Below are 13,784 nucleotides of genomic sequence, written 5' to 3' on the forward strand. Positions count from 1 at the left end.
AGTTGAGCAGATATGAAAGAGTACCGCCTCTGGTGCGGCGCCGTGTACGCATCTGCTGAGAATTTGACGGTGCTGCGATAGCGATGGCTGTCGGCAGCGTGGAAGCAGATCTAGGAGGGTAGACGGTGGCGGCGGGGCGCGATGGACAAGACGGTCGTAGGAGCAGTGCCGACAAGGTGGACGGCGGCGGGGATGAAGCGAGAGGACGGGATGCAAGGATCCCGGTCCGAAGCCGTGGATGAGAGAGGTCGATCTCTTGTAATGGACGGCGGCGTCGGGGTATCAGCTCCGGCATGGTGGAGGAGGACGGCGGCGGACGGAGGAGGGTGGGGTGGAGAGGGTGTTTTGGCGCCAACGGAGTATGAATGGGGAAAAGGGAGGTAGAGAGGAAGGGGGAAACCATGCAGGGCGCGCTTGTCTCAAATGCGAGGAAATTTACAAACTTAGCCCCCGTTTCAAATTTCTACTACATCACAGTAACACTAGTTGGTTGGGGATAGGACAGTAATCTCGCATACACCGAATATTTGCCGACGAGAGTTTGTTTTTGGCGCCCACTGTGTATGAATATGAATCGGGGAGGGAGTCGATTTCGGCCGAGGACACACTGTGTTTTGGCGCCCACCATGTATGAATCCCGGTGAGAGGCGGTTATGTCACGTTTGGGTGAAATTAAAAACCTACCCCTATCGAAACCTATAGAAATCCAGCATATAGGCTTTGCGTGACAGGGATAGGCAGTAGTGATTTCCATCTCGCAGATTTTGGTTCGGGCGGTTACTGCGACGTTCCCCGCTTCGTTCAAATTTTGCAAAGTGCACGTTTACCATGCCAACTCAATTCGAATCCCGTTTGTATTCTATTTTTTTCGGGCGGGATCCATTTTCAATTGGAATTACATTCTATATACATCATTTTTTTATATATACTTTCAAAAGCACAACAAGGAATTCTGCTCCTTTATATGCATAATATGATTTACAAATACAACGATCTCGAAATCTTAAGGTTGAATTCGAAAAAATTTAACCAAATTATGTTCTACTAAAATGTATGGATCAGTAATATCTACATATTAAATAACATAGATGTGCGTGAATTCATATGAGTATGCATGTTTGATAGATCAATTTTGGTTCGAGTATGGATTACATGTATCATCATCTCGAATTCAAATATTTGAATCCCTTTTTTGTTCACTCCTTTCACGCCCATCTCTCTCGCATGCATGCTCCTTCAGGTAGCTATCACTCTCTTTTCTCCAGCTCACCCGCATGCTCACTTCATGTTGCTCCTATCCTCGCAAACATGGTCTCTCGACGTCTCCCTTGAGAAGTGTCACACTCTCCCTATCATTATAAATTACACGGTTTTCATTGTCTCTCATGTCTCTACTGTTCTCTAGTATCACTCGGTACCTAAGCTTTCTTTTTCACCGCCAAATACACAGTCTCCACTCGTCTTTCACTTTGTCTTTCTCTCTACGGGATTCTCTCACACACCCTATATGTCTCTACATATGACTCATACCACTAAAATTACTCTCTCTATCTCTCCTGTAGACACAACATTTTTTGCGGTCTCCTTTTCGTCTCCATCCGAGACTGACATTATTCATTTGTTTACCAATCAGACAACCCCGACTACCATCTCCTCTCTCTCTCTCACAGACACACACACAACTCCTGCTTCCACTCCCCTTCCCGACTACCGTCTCTCTCACACACACACAAAACTCTCGCTTTCGCACCCCGACTCGTATTTCTCTCACAAACATTTATCGACTAGCTAGCCTCTAGATAGGTTTATACACCCGCACACTCGTCCTTCCACCATCGCATACATGTCTCTCTCCCGCTCCTTGTATCTATGTAGATTTTTCTTCCCTTCTTGAGACATGCCCTCTCGATCGTGCACACACATACTATCGCCTCATTTTAAGCTGATACCTATCGCACACACACTCCTTGTGTCTTTGTCACACATGCACTCCGTCCTCCTCCACTCGCCCTCTCTCTCTCACACACACATGGGCTTTTTGCAACAACTAGCAAGATGCCCATGCGTTGCACGGAACATCAAGATGCATTTGTATGAGTAGTTTATCTTGTGGGGGAAAAGGATGAATGAGGGAAGGCCTTATTTGAAAATGTGGAGAGGGGTGTGGGTATCTTTTTGCAAAATTGCCATAGTTTCCTTCCTATCCGTCAGATATAGATCGGACGGCCTATATTGCAGGATGGCAGGCACACGATCATCACCGACAATGCTTATTATAAGAGTAGGGATAAAAAATATAGTTGGTGATGATGGTGGGCTTGCCATCCTGCAATGTAGGTCGTCTGATTTATATCTGACGGATAGGAAGGAAAATATGGCAATGCATTGGCACATTGCTAGTAGTTATTATAATTTTTTGGACACCAGAGAAACGATGGAGTACATATACGAAGAGAAGAGGCGCACGCACGCAATCGGCCTCTCGCTGTCTCGCACACATGAGTGTTACATAAAGGCGATGTTAACAAATAAACCCTAAAACCCTAGGGGCACGATTGCTGTACTCGCGGGTACTGGGTACGTGGTGGAGCACCTTTGTAGGAATAGTCAGCTCGCGTGATAATTTGATCCGTAGGAGTTGATGGTCGGGACCACAGGTGAACGACTTGGAGCGCGGTGGCTCGCCAGTTGCCACAGATCGAGTAGCCACGTTTAAAATATCATTTTTAGCGGGGTTAAGAGTTCTGATTTTCAATGGCGCGTTATAAGTAGTAAGTAGTTTTTAGAATGATTGGTATGGAGCAAAAATGGAATTCATAGTACTACATACCTCCTTGGCGTATGGTTTTATGGTTTTTTTTGCGATGGAGGTTGTATGAGTTTATGTTGCGAGATGTTGAACCTGGTAGTTCTAGGGCAAATACTATGGTTTAGATTTAGATGCTGGTTTTCTTTAATGAAAATCGGAAGGGGAAACCCTTCTTCGATTAAAAAAAACTACTACCTCCATTCTTGTTTACTAGTCCCCATCGTACTTTGGGTCAAAGTTTGTCCACGAACTTTACATGTAAAATGTGAATGGAAAACGAGATTTTGTTATACCCAAACAAAAAAGGACTGGAGGGAGTGATTGCTTTGACACGGACGCGACCTCTCATAGCGCAGGCATTGAACCGGCGCGCCGGCCAAGAGGGCCGCACTCGCTGCAGGCCCGGCTAAGCACGCCTCCTCGCCGCGTGCAACCAGCTTAAGACTGCCCCACCTGCCTTCATTGAATCCGCGCGTGTGCCGGCAACACGTCCTTCCGCGAGCCGGCAGGCATTTTAGAACACAAAAAATGACTGAAATATAATTAATTTACACATGGTCTTGACTTGTTGTGCTCGCACTGGTAGCAGGAACTAGTAGAGGATTTTCTTTATTTATAACTCTCCTCACATTTTTTTGTCTTTGAAGTGAATCATGGTTGTGGACATTATGTATGAAAGTGCAGATATCTGTGAACATGAGTTTGATGTGGAAGTTGAACTTGGAATGTCGGGCTTGCCCGTGAACTATACCATGTCCAATGCTTCGTCTGTTATTGTTTGGAAAGTAATTGCTGTTATTACATGACCCGAAAAAACATTTTGTGCCACATCAGTAGATGTACGGACATCACAACAGACATGCTGATTGGATAAACATTTGAACCTAGCTATTATGAAGGAAATTTTGTATTGACAACAGTTTTAGATAGCAGGGGACGCCTAGCCTGCTCTGCCTCTGCTAGCTTATTTCTGGCTTCTTCCATCACTTCTTTGGCTTGGGTGAAGAGAGCATCTGATTGCTCTTTTCGCTTCTTCAGGAACTCAGCTACATTCTCAAGGGCTGCTGCACGCTTTCTTTCAGCCTTTACTAATGCCACGAGGACACGAACAACTGACGACTCCACCTGGCTTGTGTGTAATCCAGCATCATCTGGGAATTTGCACCTTGCGTCTAATCCAGCATCATTAGGGAACTGGCACCTTTTGTGTAATCCAGCCTCATTTTGGAAACATGATCTCGAGGTTGACCATACTTCCCTCCTCGCAGGAACTGCATCCTGACATGAAGTTACTTCTTTTTTAGATCAATACTCAGAGCAACCTAGATCCATTTAGCAGAAGCCAGATAAACAGAACTCGGAGAAGTGAATTCAAAAGGAAAAAATAAATAAAAACAGACTACAAGGTGAGAACACCCACTTCCTACATCAAGCTAAAAACGAAAGAATTAGGACGATTAAGACTCTTCTTATTACACATCGAAGAACACCACGCTTAAGAGAAACAAAAACTACAACATATACACATCGAAGAACACGAGGCTACACGAAAGTAATTGAAAGGGTGTTACTTACCAAAGCTCGTTTTACAGGTTCGGTGCAGCTCCTCTTTAACTTGCCACGCTCCTTGAAGATGTCCTGAATATCCCGTGTTTGGTCTTCATTGCTCCTCTGCATGTTCGCACTCGTGGTTTTAAAATCTCAACATGGCAAGAAAATAATACTACTAGTAATACTCGCGCATCTTGTGGGCAACACTAAAGCACTCGTCTGCCACGTTAGAGCATCTCCAACAAGATAAACTACTCATACAAATGCATCTTGATGCATGCAACGCATGGGCATTTTGCTAGTTCTAAAAACCTTTCCATCATTTGCCACACTACTGGTTGCATATGAAAAACCTACCCAAGCACAAAGCGATACAGGAGCGACGCACAATTACAAGCTGATATTCCGTTGGACAATGGAGGCTATAACCAATTACTTTTACAGGAACAATAGCACCCAGGAAATTTGAAGGGTAGGTATGAACAAAATTGGAACTGCACATGTACTGCTAAGTGATTCAATACACACATTACCAATCGAGGAGGAGAATGATGGTCGCGGCGGCCTCTGTGAGTCATGGTCGGCAACGGGAGTCAGTTCATTGTCCATGATAGTGGTACTTCTGTGCTTGGCGTCGGCTTCCGGGAAGCAGATCCGAGACCGTGGAAGACGATGCCGGGGAAGAGGCTCCGTGTACGACGACGACGGTGGACCGGCTCCAGTGCGGCGTACGAGGTCTTCGATGAGGCAGATGTGCTGCGGTGGACGAGTGCGCCGATGTAAAGGGGAGGAGCACGAAGGCTGCAGTGCCGTGGAGAAGTCTATTTTGCGGTGGGGATAGAAATTGGGGAGTATTCAGGTGTACTTCTCTGGGTGCCGGGGTGGGTTTGGCTGGGTAGGGTGAACCTGAAGTTACGAAAACAGCCCCTACCAAGCGTCATCCGTAGGCCTATTCCGAAGGCTATGATGGTAACTTCCCACTGCTTGTATCCGGGTCGCGGGAGATTTTCCTGCCGACCTCAAAATTTTGTGACACTGGACTCCCCGTGTGGCGTGTTGAGTGATTCGGCTAAGCAACTAGCGAGTAGTAGTAGTAAACTCTGCATATTAGGTTTGACCGAAGTCAAACTTCCTAAAGTTTGACCAAGTTTATAGAAAAATATAAACATTTACCATAACAAATATGTATGATGTGAAAGTACATTCAATAATGAATCTAATGGTATTTATTTGTTATTGTATATGTTAATATTTTTTGTTATAAGCTTTCTAAGAGTTTACAAAACTTGACTTTGACCAATGCTAATACGCGTACTTAAATAAAAACGGAGGGAGTACACATTTGTTTTCTTAGTTTGTAGTGAACTAATCGTTTGTTGAAATTGTGAAATAGATAGATTAGGCTATTGACTTCGAATGTAATGGTCTATACAATTCAATAGTTACAATCATTGTCGAATCCCAAGATGTATACAAGGTCTATAGTACTTCACAACATGCTCAAACTCACATAATCCCAGTCAAATGAGAATCTAAATGCATTTCATAGTTATTACTTTGTAGGATGCAACAAGAACAACCATAACTCTACATCAGCCATTATAGAAGCAAAATTTTGACATATCCCAATGTGTGAATGAAACGTGCAGAGAGAGCTTTTGAAGATGGAGCAGATAGGGCAGGAAAGATTGTATGTATGTGGACGAGAGAGTAGGAGAAAAACCTAACGAGACAGAGAGAGAGAGATAGAGAGAGAGAAAGAGAGGGGAAGAAGTTAGGTCTGTGAGAAAGATGCATACATGTAATATACATGAGATGCGTGTGCATCTGGATTCTGTATACGTGGAAGCAGAAGAGAAAACATGCTTGATGAGAGAGCAGGTGTCAGGACCCCGATTCCAAGTCACATCGATCTAGCCGGTAACACCTCATATCACTTTGCAGCCTCACGCACGGTATTCCCACGGGTGTCGCCTTACCATGGCCCGGGACCGTTCATGCCTTTTGGCTCACGTATATGATAGTGTCGCTAGCATCCATATGACAGAGAACCCGGGCCGACATGACTAGTCGTGAACCCAAAGTGGCACTAACTTACGGGGACAGGCATACATGAATCAACATCAAGCATGTCGGTCAGCAGCGTGCGAATCCGGGCTGTAGCACTGGGCTAACAGGACTCCGGTGAACCGGGCTGTGGCAGGCTAGGCAGGACTCTGGATGTCACCGCGTGACATTTCCCCGAAGGGACAGACACAGGAACGAAGTGAATCACATGCCGGCCAGTCAAGTGTTCCGGAGCAGTAGTGCTGGGCTAGCAGGACTCCGGTGAACCGGGCTGTAGCGGACTACTATGGCTCATGGAAGCACAAGCCTACATTTCCCCATAAGAGAGGCTACCAAGGATAAACAACTAGGTTGTCGGATCCCACACATAACAAGCATTTCAATCATACACATAATATGCTCGATATGTGTAAATACAACATGGCATCACAACAAAACTCTACGACTCAAAGTATGTATTCATTAGGCTCCGAGGAGCCAGATATTACAAACATGGTCTCATGACCCAACATTCAGAGCATACAAGTCAAGAACATGTGGAAGCTTAACATGTCTGAGTACAGACATCTACAAATGAAAAAGCCTGATAAGCATGACTATCTACCAGATCCTGCCGAGGGCAAAAGATCGTAGCTGAGGTAACAAGCTAAACGTCGAAGTCCAAGCCGTACTACTAGCGAGACTGAAGTCTCTCTGTAAAACATAAAATAGGCAAACGTGAGTACAAATGTACCCAGCAAGACTTACATCAGAACCATCTACATATGCATCGGTATCAACAAAGGGGTGGTGGAGTTTAACTGCATCAAGCCAGCTTTGACTCAGTGGCTATCCTAAACTACGACTGCAAGTAACTCTTTTGAGGTGGCGCACACGAGTCCACATATTCACCATATCAATACACCACTATGGATCCGCTCCCGTCTCCCTACAAGAACGCCATCCATAACACTCACGCTTATCGTGCGAGTTTTAGAGTATCCACTTCCACTTGTCTATGAACTATACAGGCAACCCAGAAGTCCTTTTTCGCGGACACGGCTATTCAAATTGATGATGTTAACCCTGTAGGGGTGTACTTCTTCACACACGCTCTCGCCACTTACCACCATGTACACGTCGTGTGTCTCGGCAACCTTCAAGCGGAAGCCTGGCGAGGGAGTTGTCCACGACCTGACTAACCACACAAGTCTCTAGTCCAGGTTTATCGTCTATTCGGGTTCCATCCGCAAGGAGATCCGGCCAGGGTGTCGCTCACGGCCAAAATGATGTGTACAGGGTTCTAAGCCCACCAAACGGGCGGCGCTTGGTCTACCCAGCCACGGTGGCTAGTCTGTCCCAAGCCCACCTGTACCGGGTGCCACTTGGTAGACTACTAACACTACCTACAAACACCAGAAACTAGTTGCAACTCCGGGACAGAGATCAGGTTGATTAATAAGTCGAGAGAGCTTGGACTTGGAGCACCCGGAGCCCAATGTGTGGTAGTAACTGTTCATGGATCACAAACACAGAACTCCATTCCTGAGGGCGGCTGCAATGAGACAACCCACCATGTACTCCTACATGGCCTCTCACTGCTACCTTTACCAAATCGTGTTCACACACTTAGCTCTCAACAGTAGGACATGTTCACCACATTCCAATTCATTCCCGATGAATCAGACCCGACTCAACTCTAAGCAGTAGCAGGCATGACAATGAGCATGAATGAGTAGGCACATTAGGGCTCAAACAAATCCTACTCATGCTAGTGGGTTTCATCTATTTACTGTGGCAATGACAGGTCATGCAGAGGAAAGGGGTTCAACTACCGCATCATGTAACAGTTGAGTCGCTATTGTCCTAATGCGATAAAAGAGAGCAGGAGCGAGAGAGTGGGATTGTATCAGAATGAACAAGGGGGTTTTGCTTGCCTGGCACTTCCGAAGATAATATAGCTCTTCAGCGGTGTCATCGAACTCATCGTCGGAACCTCGTCTACTGAGAGGGGACAAACACCGGCAAACAAGAGAGAACACAATCAATGCAATGCAACAATATGATGCATGATCATGACATGGAAATATGCTATTGATTGAGCTAATGCAACTAGCAACCAGATTAAATGAAGTTGGTTTGAACCAAAGGTTCAAATTCAAACTCCATATGTGACATTTCAAATGCCCTTTATTCAAATTGTCATATACAGCAACCTTAATTTGTTCAAACATGCATGAAAATGCCATAAATAGATTCTTTGTATTTTTCTGATAATTTTTCATATATAAATTATTTCATTTGGAGTTACGGTTGATTTTCTATGATTTTTAGAAGTTTTGCTAATTTTCTGGAATTTTCTAAATTATTTTAAATCCAGAAAACCATTACTGCGTCAGCATGACAACAGCCTTGCGTCAGCAGGTCAACTGGGTTGACCCAGGCCAAACCTGATGCATGGGACCCAACAGTCAGTTTCTTTGGGCTGGTTAGGGTCACAGACATGTGGGCCCAGTCAGCAACCACGTCAGCTTGGTCAAAGCTGACACGTGGGCCCACAGTGGTTAGGTTAAAAGTAAACAGGGGTTACCCCATGGTTAATTAGAGTGGTGGGGCCTGCCTGTCAGTGACACAGGGCAAGGTTCACACAGTAATTAGCCTCAGGCTAATGACGCCAAGTCACCTCATCGGAGTTGGACACCGGCGAGCACATCCGACGACGGATATTCATCGGAATCGGGCTACGGGCAACCATTTGCCTCGCCGTTTGTTTCTACGGGTTCCTTGAGTATGCGCGCATCCATAGGAGCAGGTGAGAGGAGCTGGGGTGAGCTGTGGCGTCGGCGGTGGTGAGCGAGGCGGTGGCCGGAGTTCGGACACGCGCGGGGATGCGGCTGCGTGTGCCAGGGAAAGAGCTGACGGGCTAGCATCCGTGGGCCACCAGAAGCACGCTGGTGCCACGGGTTCGAGCGGAGGGGCTCGGGTCGAGGAGGCTAGGCAGCCATGGCAGACGGCGGTGCTTGGACATGTGGGCGAGGGTGCTACAGCACGGGGACGAGCAAAACGAAGGAGGGGAAACGGAGTGGAGCTCACAGCGAGGCCGTCGGCGGTCTCGTTGGGCTCGGGGAGGCCTCTGCTTCGGCGAATTCGATGACGGCATCTAGTGGCCGAGGCGGTGAGGAAGATGATGATGTCGATGATGATGCAGGCTGTCCCGGCTTGGTTCCTTCGGCTTGGAGAAGCTGCGCGAGGATGCAGAGCCCGGAGGCACGACCCAGGGGCGAGGGGACGGCTGTGGCCATGGCGAACGGCGTCGGTGGCGTCGGGCTGGCTCGTCCATCAGGAGGGAAAGAAGAGGAGCAAGGGGGAGAGAGAACCAGAGAGCAAGGGGTGTTCGTGGCCGTCTGCGTGGCGCTAGGAGAGAGCCTTGGGGGCATGAGATGGCTAGGGAGGCAGGAGGTGGCGCGAGGAGAGAGCGCGTGCGTCGGCCACGCGCTCGGTATCCTACTGGCGAGAGGAAGACGACGACTAGCGCGTCAGCTGCCTGCTAGGCTGGGCCTCAGCTACAGTGCTGGGCCACGAGGTGGGTTGCACAGGTGAGTTCTCTGCCTCTCTTTCTTTCTATTTTAGTTTCTGTTTTCCTATTTATTTTAACTCTGTTTTGATTTAGTCTTTGCACTAAATCATTTATATGATTCTGATAAATTTTGTAGAGACTATTTGGATTATTCCAGAGCCCCTCACATTTACCCAGAATTATTGGACATATATAAAATATATAGCATATATATATCCAATGCAAATAGTTAGTGCATTAGTTCCAAATGCCCAAAATAAATATACATGAGCTTCTAAAAATATTGGTTTGAATTTTACCTCTGACCAATATTTTCAGAGAGAAATATGAACATTTTCTTGGACCTATTTGGAGCAATTTTTATCTTGGTCATTTCCAGAAATGAGTTTTGAGGCTTTCACATGTCCCCATTTCAAATTCATTGAAACTTAAACATGATGCACACATGACTAGCTAGTCTAGGTCAAGGTAAGGCTAGGGATGTGACAACTCACCCCCACTAAACAAGAATCTCGTCCCGAGATTCAAGTCGTGAGGTAAGAAGATAGAGGGACACAAGCTAACACTATCTTCACGATCCAGACGTCTTTCTCGAGGATGTTGATTCATGGCATCACCTTGATCTCGACGTCTTGCTTTGAGAACTACATCCAACATGACAACGAGTAGAAAGGGAGAATTTTAGAAGAATCGATCTTCCTGAGATTCGAGCAACTTAGGATCATCTAAATGATCACTAGATCAACTCACGGAATGAGACATAGAAACATCTCTAGAGCTGAGAAGCAAAACATGCATCAAGAGGGACGGAAGAGACAATTTGACGAGGGTTTCGAAGTAGCAAGGAATTGAGTTGCCATGATTCCATAACGGGGCACCTCAAGAAAAATGACTCATTGGATTATCCCCTGAAGTGGCAAAAGAATTACTTTTGATATGGAGATCATTGAAACTCTCTATACCATCCTAAGGAAAATCACAATCGATTATTGAAGGAATTCGAAAGAATGGCATACTCAGCTTGGAAAGGAAACTAGAGTTATAAGACAACTCGGCATACGGAAGGCACATTCCAATTGATACCAAGGATGTGACCTAGTGTCTGAGCATGCTCTCAAGAACTTGAGCATTTCCATATTCATCAAGGTTTTACCAACATCCGTGGCTAGGATCCTGGCAACACGACATACTACCATAATGACTAGTGACGGATGATGCGGATACAAAGGAAGATAACACCTTCTCAGATTTCCCCTTAGCGAGGCTAAGGAAACAGAATCTGGATGATCGACCGAGAGACATTTAGCACTCCGCTTCTAATGTTCTCCTTTATGTGCTAGCGTAACCCATTCATAGATATGGTTTGGTATCTATAACATCAAGTAAAAGGTCAGACTTCGGGAGCACAAGAATCCATAAGGAATAACTACTAGAGTAATTCCTACGAAATCCTTATGGGGAGGTGGCCAACTTACTCAATCAAGATACTACAATAATAGGTCTTCTGGCTGGGTGTGTTGGCTACGACATCCACATTACCGGGTTACAGAGACCATTACTATAGTTCTTGGGAAAATGTTCCAACCATCATATCTGCCTGAGATTCAGATCTGGTTAGAAACAGGATACTTCAGACTCACATGTCTGAAAAGAAGAGTTGCAACACAAATCGACGAGATAACATTGCGAGCCTCTCGGGAGATGAACTACGATAGCAAGCTCCAAAACATGAGCTGGTTCTGCTACATACATGTGAACACATTGTCGCAGACAAGCATGACCACATAGTAGTCTTACAACGAAACACTACCGAGTTCTGATTGGGAACCATCATTGGAATAACGAAGTCTTGTGCATGTCCGTCCGGGCCCTTCAGGATTAGCGCATGAAATTCTTCTCTTTGAACAAATCAATCAGTGGCTTAGTGTGCTAGGGTATACATATGGAGTGGAGGTAATTAATCTACCATACCATAGAATACATTCGCACATGCATAATTGACTAGGGATGGTACCAGAGGAAACAAAAATAGTCTTTCCCAAACTCACGGCGGCAACTTGCACCAAATGCACATGAATTCGAGGAAGTTACTTCTTCCATCCAAGCATAAGCTTCATGAGCGGAACACGAAGGCATTGCTTACAAAGTTTCCAACACTAGGTTGATGTTCAACATGAATCATGGGGGAGAAAAAATGCTGCTGATGGGCTCAACAGCAACTCATCAGAATTTCCATATCACTGGACTTCCACCATCATGTGAACACGGCAATAGCATTGGTCAGACCAAAAGATGTAATGGTGTATGCTCGAGGGATCAACCACGAGTAAGACAACATTACGAACATCGTTGGTTCTGATTTGACTTGACGATAGCCCATACTCAAGTCAAAGTTTTGACAAGGCAATAGATCCAACAACTGATCACGAGGACCAATTGATGGAGATATCATCTTTTTTCAATACACACAACACAAGGATATCCCTTTGGAATGAACTAAGTCAGATAAAGCTTTTATCTTCCAACTCTCCAAGTTGTTGTTTAGCTTAACCAACTAGCTCAGGGTATCCAACACAGAATCTTGGAGAATGGGTGGTTTAGAGGAAAGCCAACATGATCACGAACTCAACATAGCGGTCAGGGGACAACCTGGTAATACTTCCGAGAAGATATTCGGAAAATCACGAACCACCAATATGTTACTAAGCTCGAGAATGATCTTGCTTTTCAGGGCAAGACGATATGATCAAATAAGCGAGGGACTGGCACAATCCTAACTCATTGATCGAAGTGTGCACCAAAAATATGGACTAGGTAGCACGATCAATCTTAGGATGATGATTCAATAACCAGCACGCTAAGAATGAGAGTATTGTCCATTAACTACCAAGCAACGTAGTTGCTAGGAGTATTGATTTCACACATCACGACTCACTTATCGGCACTCCAGTTACAATAACATGGGAACCGAGGAATGAACAATGATGGCAATAAGTATCACTAAATCAGGAATTCATAAGAGGTGGTGCAATTCTCTTGACATTCTCGACATAAAGAGGGTAATACTCCGAGGTAGAACAGAACAAAAGCTGGATTGGCATTTTGATCTGCGAAACACAACTACTTTGACCCAATCCTAGAAATGGATGAGGTACTGGAGTTTGTTTCTCCTAGTCATTCCGGAATAGAATGGCTTGATGGGCCACAAGAATAATAGGCATCGATGAACACGAATGCACAACTATTCCTGATTATCAATTGATAGACGATGGTCGGAATACAAACGAAGAGGGACAACTCAAGAGGACATATATCTTTCTGAGTTGTGGATGCATAGATTAATATGTCGAACCAAGTTCAATAGGTTTCTTCCAGATAACCCATGCAGAAAGGTAGAATTGGCAGAATCACAATTATGAATGGAGAACTCCTCAAGAGTACTCTGATGGTGATATTTTGGTTCAAAGAACTTTTGCCTTAACGGTTCATGGTATTTTAAAGAAGGATATCCCACGGACCTCGAGGACTATCGCAAAGGTTACTAATATCCTAAAGGAACTAGCAACACTATCAACATGAGGTAAGTAGGGTGAATCTCGGGTTCAAGAACCCAGGAATAGAATACCTACTACTAAATGGCATCATGGGATGCTTTCAAGAATGGTGGCCAGAATCATCACACTAGGAACACAAAACATGGCCATATTACCAGGTGATCCTCTAAGATGCCTAGGGTCATAATACTAGTTCCAACATATATGTCAAGGCAAGGAGTACCTCAACAGACGATTAGTGTGCTTA

Source organism: Triticum aestivum, chromosome 1A, assembly GCF_018294505.1.
Source record: "Triticum aestivum cultivar Chinese Spring chromosome 1A, IWGSC CS RefSeq v2.1, whole genome shotgun sequence".
NCBI classification, from domain to species: domain Eukaryota; kingdom Viridiplantae; phylum Streptophyta; class Magnoliopsida; order Poales; family Poaceae; genus Triticum; species Triticum aestivum.